This window comes from Oncorhynchus tshawytscha, unplaced genomic scaffold (assembly GCF_018296145.1).
Source record: "Oncorhynchus tshawytscha isolate Ot180627B unplaced genomic scaffold, Otsh_v2.0 Un_contig_7475_pilon_pilon, whole genome shotgun sequence".
Classification (NCBI taxonomy): Eukaryota; Metazoa; Chordata; class Actinopteri; order Salmoniformes; family Salmonidae; genus Oncorhynchus; species Oncorhynchus tshawytscha.
This window is the reverse complement of record NW_024607908.1, coordinates 1-13,784: the sequence shown is the minus strand read 5'-3', so window position 1 is coordinate 13,784 and position 13,784 is coordinate 1. Positions and strand designations below refer to the sequence as shown.

At 43.3% G+C, this 13,784-nt stretch overlaps 1 long non-coding RNA gene across 2 annotated transcripts; it reads right to left on the bottom strand.

Moving 5' to 3' along the window:
* Positions 1-4,208: 4,208 nt before the first annotated feature.
* On the bottom strand, positions 4,209-7,640 carry LOC112257966. Of its 2 annotated transcripts, XR_006081441.1 has the most exons (4): positions 6,461-7,640; positions 6,142-6,324; positions 4,512-4,635; positions 4,209-4,364 (listed from the first exon to the last, which is right to left on the bottom strand). It is a non-coding gene; the product is annotated as an uncharacterized LOC112257966 (long non-coding RNA). The 2 variants fall into 2 exon arrangements; XR_006081442.1 differs by lacking the exons at positions 6,142-6,324; positions 6,461-7,640 and adding an exon at positions 5,439-6,107.
* Positions 7,641-13,784: the final 6,144 nt, after the last annotated feature.

Genomic DNA, 13,784 nt, shown 5'->3' with positions numbered 1-13,784 from the left:
CCACTGAAGGACCATCGACTGGTAGGCATCTCTTAAATTTGTGTGTGCGCGCGTGTCACATCTCAGTGTTTTGACCCTATATCTGTTGAGATTATTGTGGCCAAGCCCAACATCCTCCTCTCTGCCTCTGTGAGTGACCTGAAGAAGGTGTCACGCCAGATGGAGGTGGTCCCCACTGTCTGGCCCTGCAGGCAGCAGCTGGACAAGAAGACACAGTGGACAAACACTAACAAGGAGAGTCTGAGGAGGATCAAAGAGAACCTGACCTCAATAGAACTCAACCTGGAGGAAGGTCTGAAGACGCACAATGATGGTGAGGACATCAACCAAGAGGCAGAAGAAGAATGAGAGATGCTGTAGAGGATGGATTGCAAAGTGGATGGGGAGGAGGAAGGAGAGACTGAGTGATGAAGACGTGGCTACGAAGATCAAGAGGATGGGCGAGCAGGTGAGGGCACTGATCCAAGTGATGAAGAGAAACTGCAGTGAAGGTGATCTTAACTTCTTAAGCTTCCCCCTACTTTTCTGAAATTCTGTTAAAAATCGCGCAACATTTTGGCGTCCTGCTACTCAGGCCAGGAATATAGTATATGCATATGATTAGTATGTGTGGATAGAAAACACTCAGACGTTTCCAAAACTGTTTAAATCACGGCTGTGACTATAACAGAACGTCTGTTTCATCGAAAAGCGCAGGAAAATCTGATCACTGGAGATGGAAAAAAGTATCCATGCGCCACTCCCATGAATTGTTAAAGGTGAACCGTAATATATTTGGCCAAGCTTGCAGTACCTACAGCTACCACAGGATCTATAGAGTCTCCTCATTTGAATCTGAATTGATTGGTAGATCCGCCCAAAGGGAACCGATTCTCTCCGACCACCGACCCGAGGCATTGTCTGCCTTTTTCTCCGGACATTTTTTCCACACGGCAGGCTATCGAATTTACATCGCCTCCTGATGATTTTTATAGCTTATTAACGTGTAGTTATACCTAAAGTTGCATTAGAAAGGTATTTCGAAGTGTTTTGTAAAAGTTTATCGTCGAATTTTTAACTTTTAAAAAATGACGTTACGTTATGAAACGCTCTTTTTTTCCGTTTTCCACACAGTCTTCATAGATCGATATCTAGGCTATATATGGACCGATTTAATCCAAAAAAAGACCCAGTATTGATTATGGGACATCAAGGTGTGCAAAGAAAGAAGATGGTCAAAGGTAATTAATGTTTTATATTTTATTGTGCGGTTTGTGTAGCGCCGACTATGCTAATTCTTTTGTTTACATGCCCTACGGGTCTTTTGGGGTGTTGCATGCTATCAGATAATAGCTTCTCATGCTTTCGCCGAAAAGCATTTTAAAAATCTGAAACGGTGGCTAGATTCACAATGACTGTAGCTTTATTTTAATACCAAACATGTGTATTTTAATGAACGTTTGCGTTTTAACTAATACCATTAGCATATAGCGTCGCGCATGTGCATTTCTAGAGCTCTAGGTGAGACGTCTGCGTCTCAAGTAAGCTCAAGAGGTTAAGGCAGTAGACCTGGACAGTTGGCTGAATGACTTGGAGGTTGAAAGTGGCATTCAAGAAATGCACAGGAGAGATGGCCGAAAATATAGACAGCATGGCAGAAATACAGACCAGTATAGCCGAGAACAGGCTCAAGTCATAAAAAAAGAACAATGTCCAGAGCTTTGTAAGTTACTCCTACTTATTGAGTGTAGTCAAGGTCCTAAACGATATCTTAACCGCCATTGATAAGAAACAAGTCTTTAGACTCTGTCAATCACCACATCCTCATCGGCAGACTCGACAGCCTTGGTTTCTCAAATGATTGCCTCGCCTGGATCACCAACAACTTCTCTGATAAGAGTTCAATGTGTCAAATCGGAGGGTCTGCTGTCCGGACCTCTGGCAGTCTCTATGGGGGTGCCACAGGGTTCAATTCTTGGACCGACTCTCTTCTCTGTATACATAAATGATGTTGCCCTTGCTGCTGGTGAGTCTCTGATCCACCTCTACGCAGACGACACCATTCTGTATATTTCTGGCCCTTCTTTGGACACTGTGTTAACAACCCTCCAGGCAAGCTTCAATGCCATACAACTCTCCTTCCGTGGCCTCCAATTGCTCTTAAATACAAGTAAAACTAAATGCATGCTCTTCAACCGATTGCTGCCTGCACCTGCCCGCCTGTCCAACATCACTACTCTGGACGGCTCTGACTTAGAATACGTGGACAACTACAAATACCTAGGTGTCTGGTTAGAATGTAAACTCTCCTTCCAGACCCACATCAAACATCTCCAATCCAAATTTAAATCTAGAATTGGCTTCCTATTTCGCAACAAAGCATCCTTCACTCATGCTCCCAAACATACTTGTAAAACTGACCATCCTACCAATCCTCGACTTCGGCGATGTCATTTACAAAATAGCCTCCAATACCCTACTCAACAAATTGGATGCAGTCTTATCACAGTGCCATCCGTTATGTCACCAAAGCCCCATATACTACCCACCATTGCGACCTGTACGCTCATCTCGTTGGCTGGCCCTCGCTTCATACTCGTCGCCAAACCCACTGGCCATCTACAAGACCCTGCTAGGTAAAGTCCCCCCTTATCTCAGCTCGCTGGTCACCATAGCATCACCCACCTGTAGCACGTGCTCCAGCAGGAAAATCTCTCTGGTCAACACCCAAAACCAATTATTTCTTTGGCCGCCTCTCCTTCCAGTTCTCTGCTGCCAATGACTGGAACGAACTACAAAAATCTCTGAAACTGGAAACACATATCTCCCTCACTAGCTTTAAGCACCAACTGTCAGAGCAGCTCACAGATTACTGCACCTGTACATAGCCCACCTATAATTTAGCCCAAACTACCTCTTTCCCTACTGTATTTCATTTATTTATTTTGCTCCTTTGCACCCCATTATTTTTATTTCTACTTTGCACATTCTTCCACTGCAAATCTACCATTCCAGTGTTTTACTTGCTATATTGTATTTACTTTGCCACCATGGCCTTTTTTTGCCTTTACCTCCCTTATCTCACCTCATTTGCTCACATCGTATATAGACTTGTTTATACTGTATTATTGACTGTATGTTTGTTTTACTCCATGTGTAACTCTGTGTCGCTTTATCTTGGCCAGGTCACAATTGTAAATGAGAACTTGTTCTCAACTTGCCTACCTGGTTAAATAAAGGTGAAATAAATAAATAAAATAAAGACCATATTCAAATGAATAAAAACAAAAGTAGAAAATGGTTTCCCATCTCAAGAGATTAAATTAAAAAATGACTACAATAAGTGCCTATTAAGTAAAGGCTGACCATAACAGGGTTTCATATTATATTTTTTTGTAATTTTTTTTCCTTTTAACCCCTTTATCTCCCCAATTTTCATGGTATCCAATTGGTAGTTAGTCTTGTCTCATTGCTGCAACTCCCTACGGACTCGGGAGAGGCGAAGGTAGAGAGCCATGCGTCCTCCGAAACACGACCCTGCCAAGCTGCACTGCTTCCTGACACAATGCCCGCTTAACCCGGAGGTCAGCCACACCAATGTGTCGGAGGAAACACCGTACACCTGTGTGAACTTCATCTTCGTGGCATGCTAGCCTTCGTCTGGCGACCGTTTCAGCATGCATGCGCCCGGCCCGCCACAGGAGTTGCTAGAGCGCAATGGGACAAGGACATCCCTGCCAGACAAACCCTCCCTAACCAGGACGACGCTGGGACAATTGTGCGCCAACCCATGGGTCTCCTGGACTCGAACCAGGATCTATAGCGGCACAGCTAGCAACTGCGATGCAGCGCCTAAGACCACTGCGCCACTCGGGAGGCAGGGTTTCATATTAAATCATGCATAAATCCCTTGTGACAAGGGGAATGGAAGCTTTTGAATTGGACGTTTCAGACAAAAAAATGAAATTGCTAAAAAAATGTCTAGCCTTATCTATTGGTAACAGGGTTGACGTATTATGCTCGACACACTAAGTTTTCCACCACAAAACAGAACTAGCTCACGAGCTCAACTAGCACCTGCATTTTGGAGCTATGTCTAAAAAGCTTTTTGTCTTTTACAACTCTCCCATTCACCTGTGTGAACTTCATCTTCGTGGCATGCTAGCCTTTTACCGGCTGCGGAGAGCCTTTTCTCTTTGCATTTTGTTGTGCACCAGGTTATCATGTCTTTCCATGTGCTGTTTGTGAGAGCTGGCTCTGACCCATAACAGTCAATCCTCTTTGCCGGGAACCTTCTTTAGCACTTTACATTTTCCCAAATGCTTCCAAACTGATGCTTTCTTACAGCTGCTCTTAGTCTTGGGTTGAGAAGTCATTCTCCAAACCTAATCGTAAACAAAGAAACAATTAAAACACATGACGGTCCAACACAATAGGGAGGGGGCATAGGGAAGGTAAGGGAGAGGAGATAAAAAGAATAGACTTCCTCCGTGTCAGGTAAGCAGTCTCGAAGTGTACCCTCACCAACTTACCGGACTGAGTGAGTTCTGAACATCCCTCGCTGTCCTCTGTTCCTGCATCCAAGTCTTCTTGGGCCTCTTTCTGGTGTCTGTCTTGACTCTTTAGTACGTTTTCTCAGTTCTTTCCCAGGCTTGCCTGAAAAACACAAAAGGATGGAACATACATAAGAGTAACAACAAATCCACATATTAGCAAGCAACGACATTACATTTTTGCTCAGCCTGGTAAGTTTGACGGTAGACTGCGGATGTTCCCTTGCTTACGAAAGCAGCCGGTGTCTACCGTCTCAGAATTACCAGGCTGAGTGAGTTCTGAACATCTGTCATTCGAGCTTTTGCTGTCAGGTTCATACTCACTGATGCAGCCGGTGTCACTCAGCTGGTGTTTTGTATCATATTTGTACAACAGCTGATGATCTACACAATCTACATAAGACATTCTAAATCAGCAGGTTTTGCATTGGTGGGGCTTTGGCTTGCTTGGTGACGTCACCAGGTGGTCTAAGTTAATAGACCAATTACAAAGAGTTTGAAATCTCTCTGCCAATAACAGCTCATTTTGAGGCTACATTTCCCTCCCATTAGTGTATTGATCCATGTTTAACCATGTTTTGAGGCTATAGAGTGTTTGTTTACATTTACTTTGTTTACCCACATTGAAGTAAAACTCAGCTTATATGCAGAGTTCTGATGGGGTACAACTGTTGAACTAAGCTCATGAGGCATTTATAAGTTATATTCTTCAAGAATCAATGGGTATATATCATTCAATTGCAGGTCAAAAAATTGATTTTGCAACTTTAAAATGCAGGAAATGAGGGGTGGTTGACGGTTGGCTTACATACCCTGGCAAGAGAGATTCCTGCTTTTATCCATGTTCTGAGGAGAACAATTTTAAAATAGACATGTCATTAATACATGTATAGTATGACAGATTACCTATGACAGCAACAACTGTCTCTCCCAATCAAACCTTCCCTTCTAGCACCGCACTGTCTCTACCAGTCCTGCAGCAAATAAAACATGTTTTCACAACAAACAAACAAATGTATTTGGACCTTCCGGATATCCATATTTGAATAGTGAATAGTGATAGTGAATAGTGATATCCATATTTGAATAGCAAATGCCTATCCCTAGCTGCCATTTCAAAATACAATCACCTCTAAACAAAATGTCTCACATTGTGACTTGTGCAAATAACTCGGCATGCCACAGGAAAGCAACCGAGCTAGGACCACATTTGCATTACAATGTAGGTAGCTACCAGTAGCTAGTTTAACATTACTCCTATGGAGTTATTTAACATTATGCGCAACACAACATTCTTCCATATGAGAACATCTAAGACATCATAGCAAAGATAAGCAATGCAATAATAATCCATTCCGAAATGTATTAATGTCTACTCCAGCAACCTTTAGCAGCTAGCTGGCTAATTAACCTATCAGTATAGCCAGGAAAAATGGCTCGCTAGCTAGCTGCTAGCAAGCTAACATAATGCTTCAACATAGCTAATACTTTTCCATGCATCGACGAAATGTAGCCCGCTACAGCTACATTGGCCGAGTTATTGTTAAATAATAACGAAGCTAGGTAAATTCATTTAAAATAATATCGCTAGTAACTGCAAAATACTTACAGCTGAAATACACTGCTGTTTTCTTTATGAGCATGGTGAACTGAGGAAGCCGCATCCACATGTAGTGTTGTGGGGGAGGGGACAAGTTCCCCAAATAGACCCTGGCTTTGAATCAGGTTTGAATTCCCCCCGCGAATGGTCCTTGTTAGGTTTGGGGAGGGGAAGCTGATCCTAGATCTGGATCTAGGGGAAACGTCGCACCAGCACATGCAAAAGAGAGATGGGGAGAAGGGGAGGAGAGAGAGCGTTGCTCTCAGGATTGACAGATCATGTACAAAATCAACCAGTAACAAATTGGTTTCAGAATATAATATATTACCTTTAGCAGTTCTAATGTCTTCATTTGCCCCATTTCATTAGTCTTGTTGATTGATTGCTGATATCTAGTTTCACAGAAAAGATGGTGTTGATGAAGAGCATCCATCCATGTATAGACATAGTTCATACTGGTGGTCCTACCCATTACCCACTTCACTCCATTAACCCTAAACTTGCTGCTCACGTGGTGGTTTGTCTAAATGTATTTGACTTTAGGTTAGTTAAGGTTAAAGAAGGTAAAGATTGTGTTTTGCTGTGTTGGGAGCACTAAGTGGCAATGCTGCCTCACCCAGATCACACATTGCCCTATATATGTATATATTGTAGCAAGCTTAACCCAACACTTACCACCTGCTGATCTCTTGGTGTAATGGATAAGGTTGGCTTGCTAGTCGCTGGACCGGGGTTCGAGGCCCAGTTGGAGCTACCCCCAAATTTGTTACATTGGTATCAGAAGTGGGAAAGTGCCTGTGAAGCCATCAAAGATGTGTGTACACGTGAGAGACTTGCTATAAAGACGTGTGGGGGCATGCTCTCCCAAAGGAAGGAGGTCTCAACTGACTCACGTTCTGTAGCAACTTTAATCCAACACCGAGCGACAACATCGAGAGGTTTGGACATCTTGGCGTAGCACTTAAGGTGTTGGCTTGACAGTTGATGGACCCAGGTCCAAAACCTGTTTGGGGCGACTGCCTGAATTCACTAAAATATATTTGTTTGCCTACGGGCAGGGAGACCCGGGTTTGAGACAAAAAGGGGCATTACACCATTGCTGTTTGCAAAAAAACACTACATTGGTGGAAGCAGTGGAATTGTGCTTTGGGAGAGGTGTGCACATTTCATGGGCAGGATCTGTACCTGGGCCTCCCATGGGAAAAACCAGTGTCTTGACCATTAGACCAAGAGGTAATGCCCTCTTGAGCTGAGGGTGACACTGATTTTAAAGTTGCACGCAGGACTACCTCATTAACAGGTCATAAGACAGACTCATGTTTGCTACGCACATGGGATAGTGTAAAGGGAACTTTGCCTAGGAAGCCCATGCTAGAAGTGTCAGAAGGTGGAAGATAGAGAATTAGTCCAGTAACTGAAAGGTCACTGGTTTGAGTCCTGAGTCAGGCAACAAAACGTGTGATTTGATCTGAACTGGCAGATCTGTGACCAACCCCTTCAGAAAAACAAATTCCTTTTGTTCCCCGTAACATGGACTAATAAAGTTGTACTGGTGCCAGAGAGGATGGCTGCCGTTTTATTGGCTCTTAACCAACCATGCTATTTTGTTTGTTTTTTCGCATTGATTGAAACTTATTTTGTACATAATGTTGCTGCTACTGTCTCTTATGATCGAAAAGAGCTTCTGGACATCAGAACAGCGATTACCCACCTTGAATTGGACAAATAATTTTTGTTTAATGAGTCAGACGAGAGGGATTTACTCCAGACACACTGAACAGGCCCTCATCCCCGTCATTTGTAGGAAAAAAATATGTAGATTTCGCAGAAGGAGATCGGGGTGCCATGTGAGGATTTGGCCACGTGGCTAATCTGCCTTGCCATCCGTACTGTTAGCCAACGTACAATAGCTGGAAAATAAATGAGACAAACTAAAAGCACGTATATCCTACCAACGGGACATTAAGAACTGTAATATCTTATGTTTCACAGAGTCGTGGCTGAACGACATCATAACATACAGCTGGCAGGTTTTACACTATCGGCAGGATAGAAAAGCATCCTCTGGTAAGACAAGGGGTTGCGGTCTATGTATATTTGTGAACAACAGCTGGTGCCCGATATCTAAGGAAGCCTCAAGGTTTTGCTCGCCTGAGCTAGAGTATCTAATGATAAGCTGCAGACCACACTATCTACCTAGAGAGTTTTCATCTGTATTTTAGGTAGCTGTCTACACATCACCACAGACCGATGCTGGCACTAAGATCGCACTCAATGAGCTGTATACCGCCATAAGCAAACAGGAAAACGCTCATCCAGAGGCGGCACTCCTAGTGGCCGGGGACATTAATGGAGGGAAACTTAAATCAGTTTGACCTCATTTCTACCAGCATGTTAAATGTCCATCCAGAGGGGGAAAAAAATGTAGAACAACTTTACTCCACACACAGAGATGTGTACAAAGCTCTCCCTTGCCCTCCATTTGGCAAATCTGACCATAATTTTAACCTCCTGATTCCTGCTTACAAGCCAAAATTAAAGCAGGAAGCATTGGTGACTCGGTCAATAAAAAAGTGCTCAGATGAAGCAGATGCTAAACTACAGGACTGTTTTGCTTGCACAGACTGGAATATGTTCCTGGGATTCTTCCGATGGCACCACATTAGTCAACGGCCTCATCAATAAGTGCATCGATGACGTCGTCCCCACAATGACTGTACGTATATACCCCAACCAGAAGCCATTGAATTACAGGCAACATCTGCACTGAGCTAAAGGGTAGAACTGCCTCTTTCAAGGAGCGGGACTCTAACCCGGAAGGGTTGTGTATTGATATTCTAGTTTTGTCCCATTAGGGCACCTGTAAACCCCCTTGCTTACCTACGTTGAAATGCTCGGAATGTTCTCCCTGTGAAATGCATTAAACAATGCCCACGTTAATTTCTACTCCCGTCTCATGTCCTGTCCTTACATTAGTTGTATAAGTAATACAGTGTGCTATACAACAAAACTGGCGACGAGGAAGAAACGTTCTCACGTTTGTGCTCATCATCTTCTGCAGAAAGTCTGAGGTAAATTCGTAATTTTGGGGGGCTGTAGAAAGGCGCAAACAAAACGTGGAGCTAGCCAGTCGAGTGATGCTAGCTAGCCTTTGATGTCACAGCAACGAGAGCCTCGAGGGATAGGAAGAGTTTCGCTGCGGGAGAAAGTGAAGTCAGCGTGAGTTAAAAGAAAGGAAAAAAAGGGTCTGGGAGTAAAGGATCGTCTGAAAAGTGTGAGAGAGAAAAATAAACTGAAAATGTCTGCATTGATTGGAAATATAGGAACATTTTATGAATCTGTGGAACAATGGAGTTCTTACACAGAACGTTGAGTACTTTGTGTTGGCATGGAATTAAAGCAGAAGTCGTTGTGCCAACATTTTTGACTGTTATGGGAGGAAAAACATTCAATCTTCTGCGCAGCCTAGTAACGCCTGAAAAACCTGGTGATAAATCACATGATGAAATTGTGGCTACCTTAAAAGGACATTATTCTCCCAAACTACTGATAATCGCAGAGAGATTATGGTTTCATAAGAGAAATCAAGAGGAGGGGCATCAATCTCACAGTTTGTGGCTGTATTGAAACAGTGATCTGAACACTGTGAATTTGGGCGATCAATGAGTGACACTATACGTGATAGGTTCGTGTGTGGCATGCGCAGCAAGGCAATTCAGAAATGCCTTTTGACTGAGAGTAACTTAACATTGCAGAGAGCAATAGAAGCGAGTACGTCAATTGAAATGGCAAATAAAGACGCACAACAGCTAAGTGCATCGACCAAAGTGCATAAGGTAGGTGTCTACGGAGTTTAAAAAAACAAGGCAGGAGGTGGGAAGCCATGCTATCGCTGTGGGAAACCAGGTCACCAAGCAGAGGAGTGTTGGTGCAGAGACTTAGACTGCAGAAGTTGTGGAAAAAAGGGTCACATCGAACATGCATGTAAAAACAAAATGACACAATCAAACAAAAGTACTGAACAAAGGAAAAGCGACTTCAGGAAGTACAAAAAGAAAGTGCATAAAATGGAGCACACAGAGGATGAACAAAATGATACCCTGTCTGAAGGGGAAGAATCTTTGCATGTTATGTCAATTTCAGACAATGGATACTGGGTGACACCACTACTAGATGGAAACGCAGTACGGATGCAAGTGGACACTGGAGCAGCCATATCTTTGCTGTCTGAGGCTGTATACAAGGAGAAACTACATCACCTCACACTACAGCCCACAAAGATGACGCTGAAAACATACACCGGTGAGATTGTTCCAGTGAGAGGAAGTGTGATTGTTACAGTGGAGCTCAACAAACAGAAGGTAAAGATATCACTCTACATTGTGAAAGGCAACCATCCAGCATTGCTAGGACGCACATGGCTGGAAAAGATCAAACTAAACTGGCAGGAAATTCATCAACAACATTATGCACAGATAGAGCGTGAAGCACTTGCCATTGTGGCTGGAGTTAAGAAATGTTAACAGTTTCTGTTTGGCCAATGATTCACACTGCTGACGCCTCACCTCCATCGTTGGTCCCCACACCGGCATTCCGTCGCTTGCAACCAGCCACATGCAGCAATGGGCGTTATTGTTATCTGCTCACCAGTACGATATCAACACCAGTGGTGATAACACCAACACCTCAAAGCTCATCACTAAGCTAAGGACCCTGGGACTAAACCCCTCCCTCTACAACTGGATCCTGGAACTGACGGGCCGCTCCCAGGTGGTAAGGGTAGGTAACAACACATCCGCCACGCTGATCCTCAACACGGGGGCACCTCGAGGGTGCATGCTCAGTCCCCTCCTGTACTCCCTGTTCAGTCATGACTGCACGGCCAGGCACGACTCCAACACCATCATTAAGTTTGCCGGTGACAACAGTGGTAGGCCTGATCACCGACAACGACGAGAAAGACTATAAGGAGGTCAGAGACATGACAATGTGGTGCAAGGACAACAACCTCTTCCTCAATGTGATCAAGACAAAGGAGATGATTGTGGAATACAGGAAAAGGAGGACTAACCACGCCCCTATTCTCATCGACGGGCTGTAGTGGAGCAGGTTGAGAGCTTCAAGTTCCTTGGTGTCCACATCACCAAACTATCTTGGTCCAAACACACCAAGAGTCGTGAAGAGGGCACAACAAAGCCTATTCCCCACAAGAGACTGAAAAGATTTGTCATGGGTCCTCAGATCCTCAAACAATTCTATGTGATGGGAGCCAGGCGAGGGCTGTGGCGGTATGGGAAGTTCTCTGTTCGGGGCGGAGCGATAATGACAGGGTTGAGAGGAGTCCGAGGCCTTGGAACATTTACTGGGTAGGGAGAGCCTACAGCAGAGGGCAGGGCCCGTAGGGCTTCAGCCAGGGTCCGGTGTGCTGAGGTCACAAGAGGAGAGAGGCCATTCTTGACAGATACAGGACCTGAGACCTTCCCTGGGCTCTGTAGGACCAGAAAGTAAAGTAACATATCAGGAAAGTACTATGTTCAACACAATCTGTAGAAATACTTTATAACTACTCTATACACATTGCAGATACATGACTACCCTCAATAAGTAATTGTCTGCACCATTTCCAATCCCCCATGTATATATATAAAAAATATTTAATATGCAGAACTTACCAGGAAGTCTGACTCATCGAAGGAGTGGAGAGACAGATCATCCTCGTCCATATCCCTCACATCAAGCTTTGTCACCTTTCCATTCTCAACTTTCAGCTTTGGGGTCCTCCTTTCATGATCCTCATCATCACACTGTGTATCAGAGTCAACTAGTCAGAGACCATCCTCCTCCCAGTGATGTCACACAACAAAGACATGGACGGAAGGGTACAACTCTTTTACCTCAGATTCACAGTCAGTGAAGGAGTAGATGGAAAAGTCATCAGAACTGGAGGATGAGATCACGTCATCATATTTTCTCTCTATCAGCCGAGTCACCCTTCCAGACTGAGGAGACAGAGAAAGGCATGTACTCGTGGCTAGCTAGCTACTGAGCATGATTCTTGAGTCATTCAACCCCTCCTTGCTAAGGTACCATGCCCATTGGCAAAAACTGTAGTTCCAAGACTTTAGACATCCTCTGATAAACCGAAATATGTAGTGACAGTAAACAAAACTGATGATACTATAATGACAGCAACAATGTCACTTGTTAGCCTGAACTCAGGAGTAAAACTCTTGAACCTTTGAACCACATCTTTCTAAACTATTCGGGTCATCATGTTGATGCTCAGTAAATACTTGTCAAACTACTAGAGGATAATCAAGCACAATACAAAATGTCAGTAACGACACTTTTCCTCCAATATTGCACAACACTTTAGCCAAGACTTGAGAAGTTAGCTTGCTAAACCAAAACAAATGTACTGAACTTCCGCATTTGGATTAATCACTTTCACAACCACAAAGATACTGTTGCGCAGATCATGAAGTGCGTTAAAGGCAGTGCTGCATTTAAAGACACTTCCTTCCACCTGCTGGCGTGTGCCTGAAATGTGATGACCAAGGAGTCCTCAACAGCTCATGTGAGTTAGATAGAAAGAAATATATATATATTTGATTGGACAGTTTAATAAAATAATAAAACCCGTTTAATTAAATAAAACGTGTCAGGCCAGGGACAACACAATAAATTAAACGGCTTCCATTGTGGTCCCTTAATGTTACTCAAAGTAAAACAATAATACAAAAAACATTTGGCAAGGAATGGTTTCTTCCTATTGATATCATGTTGGCCTATCTACGTAAAACGTCCAACCAACCATCGATACAACCATTACTCAGTCAGTAAGATATAATAAGCACATCACGTTCGTTATTGAGCTACAACCAGTGAAAAGATGATACCACCAGTCCGGCTCCAAACAAGCGTTTTCTTGTGACGTATTAAGCGCAGTCATAAAGCTGTGACCCAAAATGACGTAACCATGCATTAATTCACTACATAAACGGTGTTCAGATTTGATTTAATCTGTACAATAATTTTCTTCACTCAGGTTGTTGCAGGTAATCTTTGGACTTTTGGGGCACCTCCTTCCCAACATATATATACATATATAGGGAATAGGGTGCCATTTGGGATGCCTTCTTTGTGTGTGTCTGTGTGTCAGGATGTGTTTCGTGTCAATTAATTGATGGAAATGTTTCCCTCAGAAAGAAAGATGGATCGTAATGATGAGAGAATCAAAAGAGCTTTAAGACGCCGTCCGTATGTGGTAAATATCAAATATTTCTTTGTTTTGTCGTGTTTTTGTTATATTATCATATTTTAAATTGAGTGTTGTGTTGACAGTTGAAACCAGTGAGGGTGAACACCCCTGATTCCGTGTTGTGGCCAACCGGCAAGGTGCACAGAAGGCCACAGCCTGTAAGTCATATCTGACCTGAAACAAAAACACATACACATTAGTTATGCATTCTGCATGTACAAACTGCAGTTCTCAGAATTAAAGCAAATGCAGATATCCCTATCTAACCTCATTGAATGCTGTCTTGACAGTCTACTTCAGTGCAGACCCCTCAGATCCACAAAAGGCCTGTAAGTCACATTCAAATTCAACCACATAACAGTCCTTATATTATTTATTGATACACAATTCA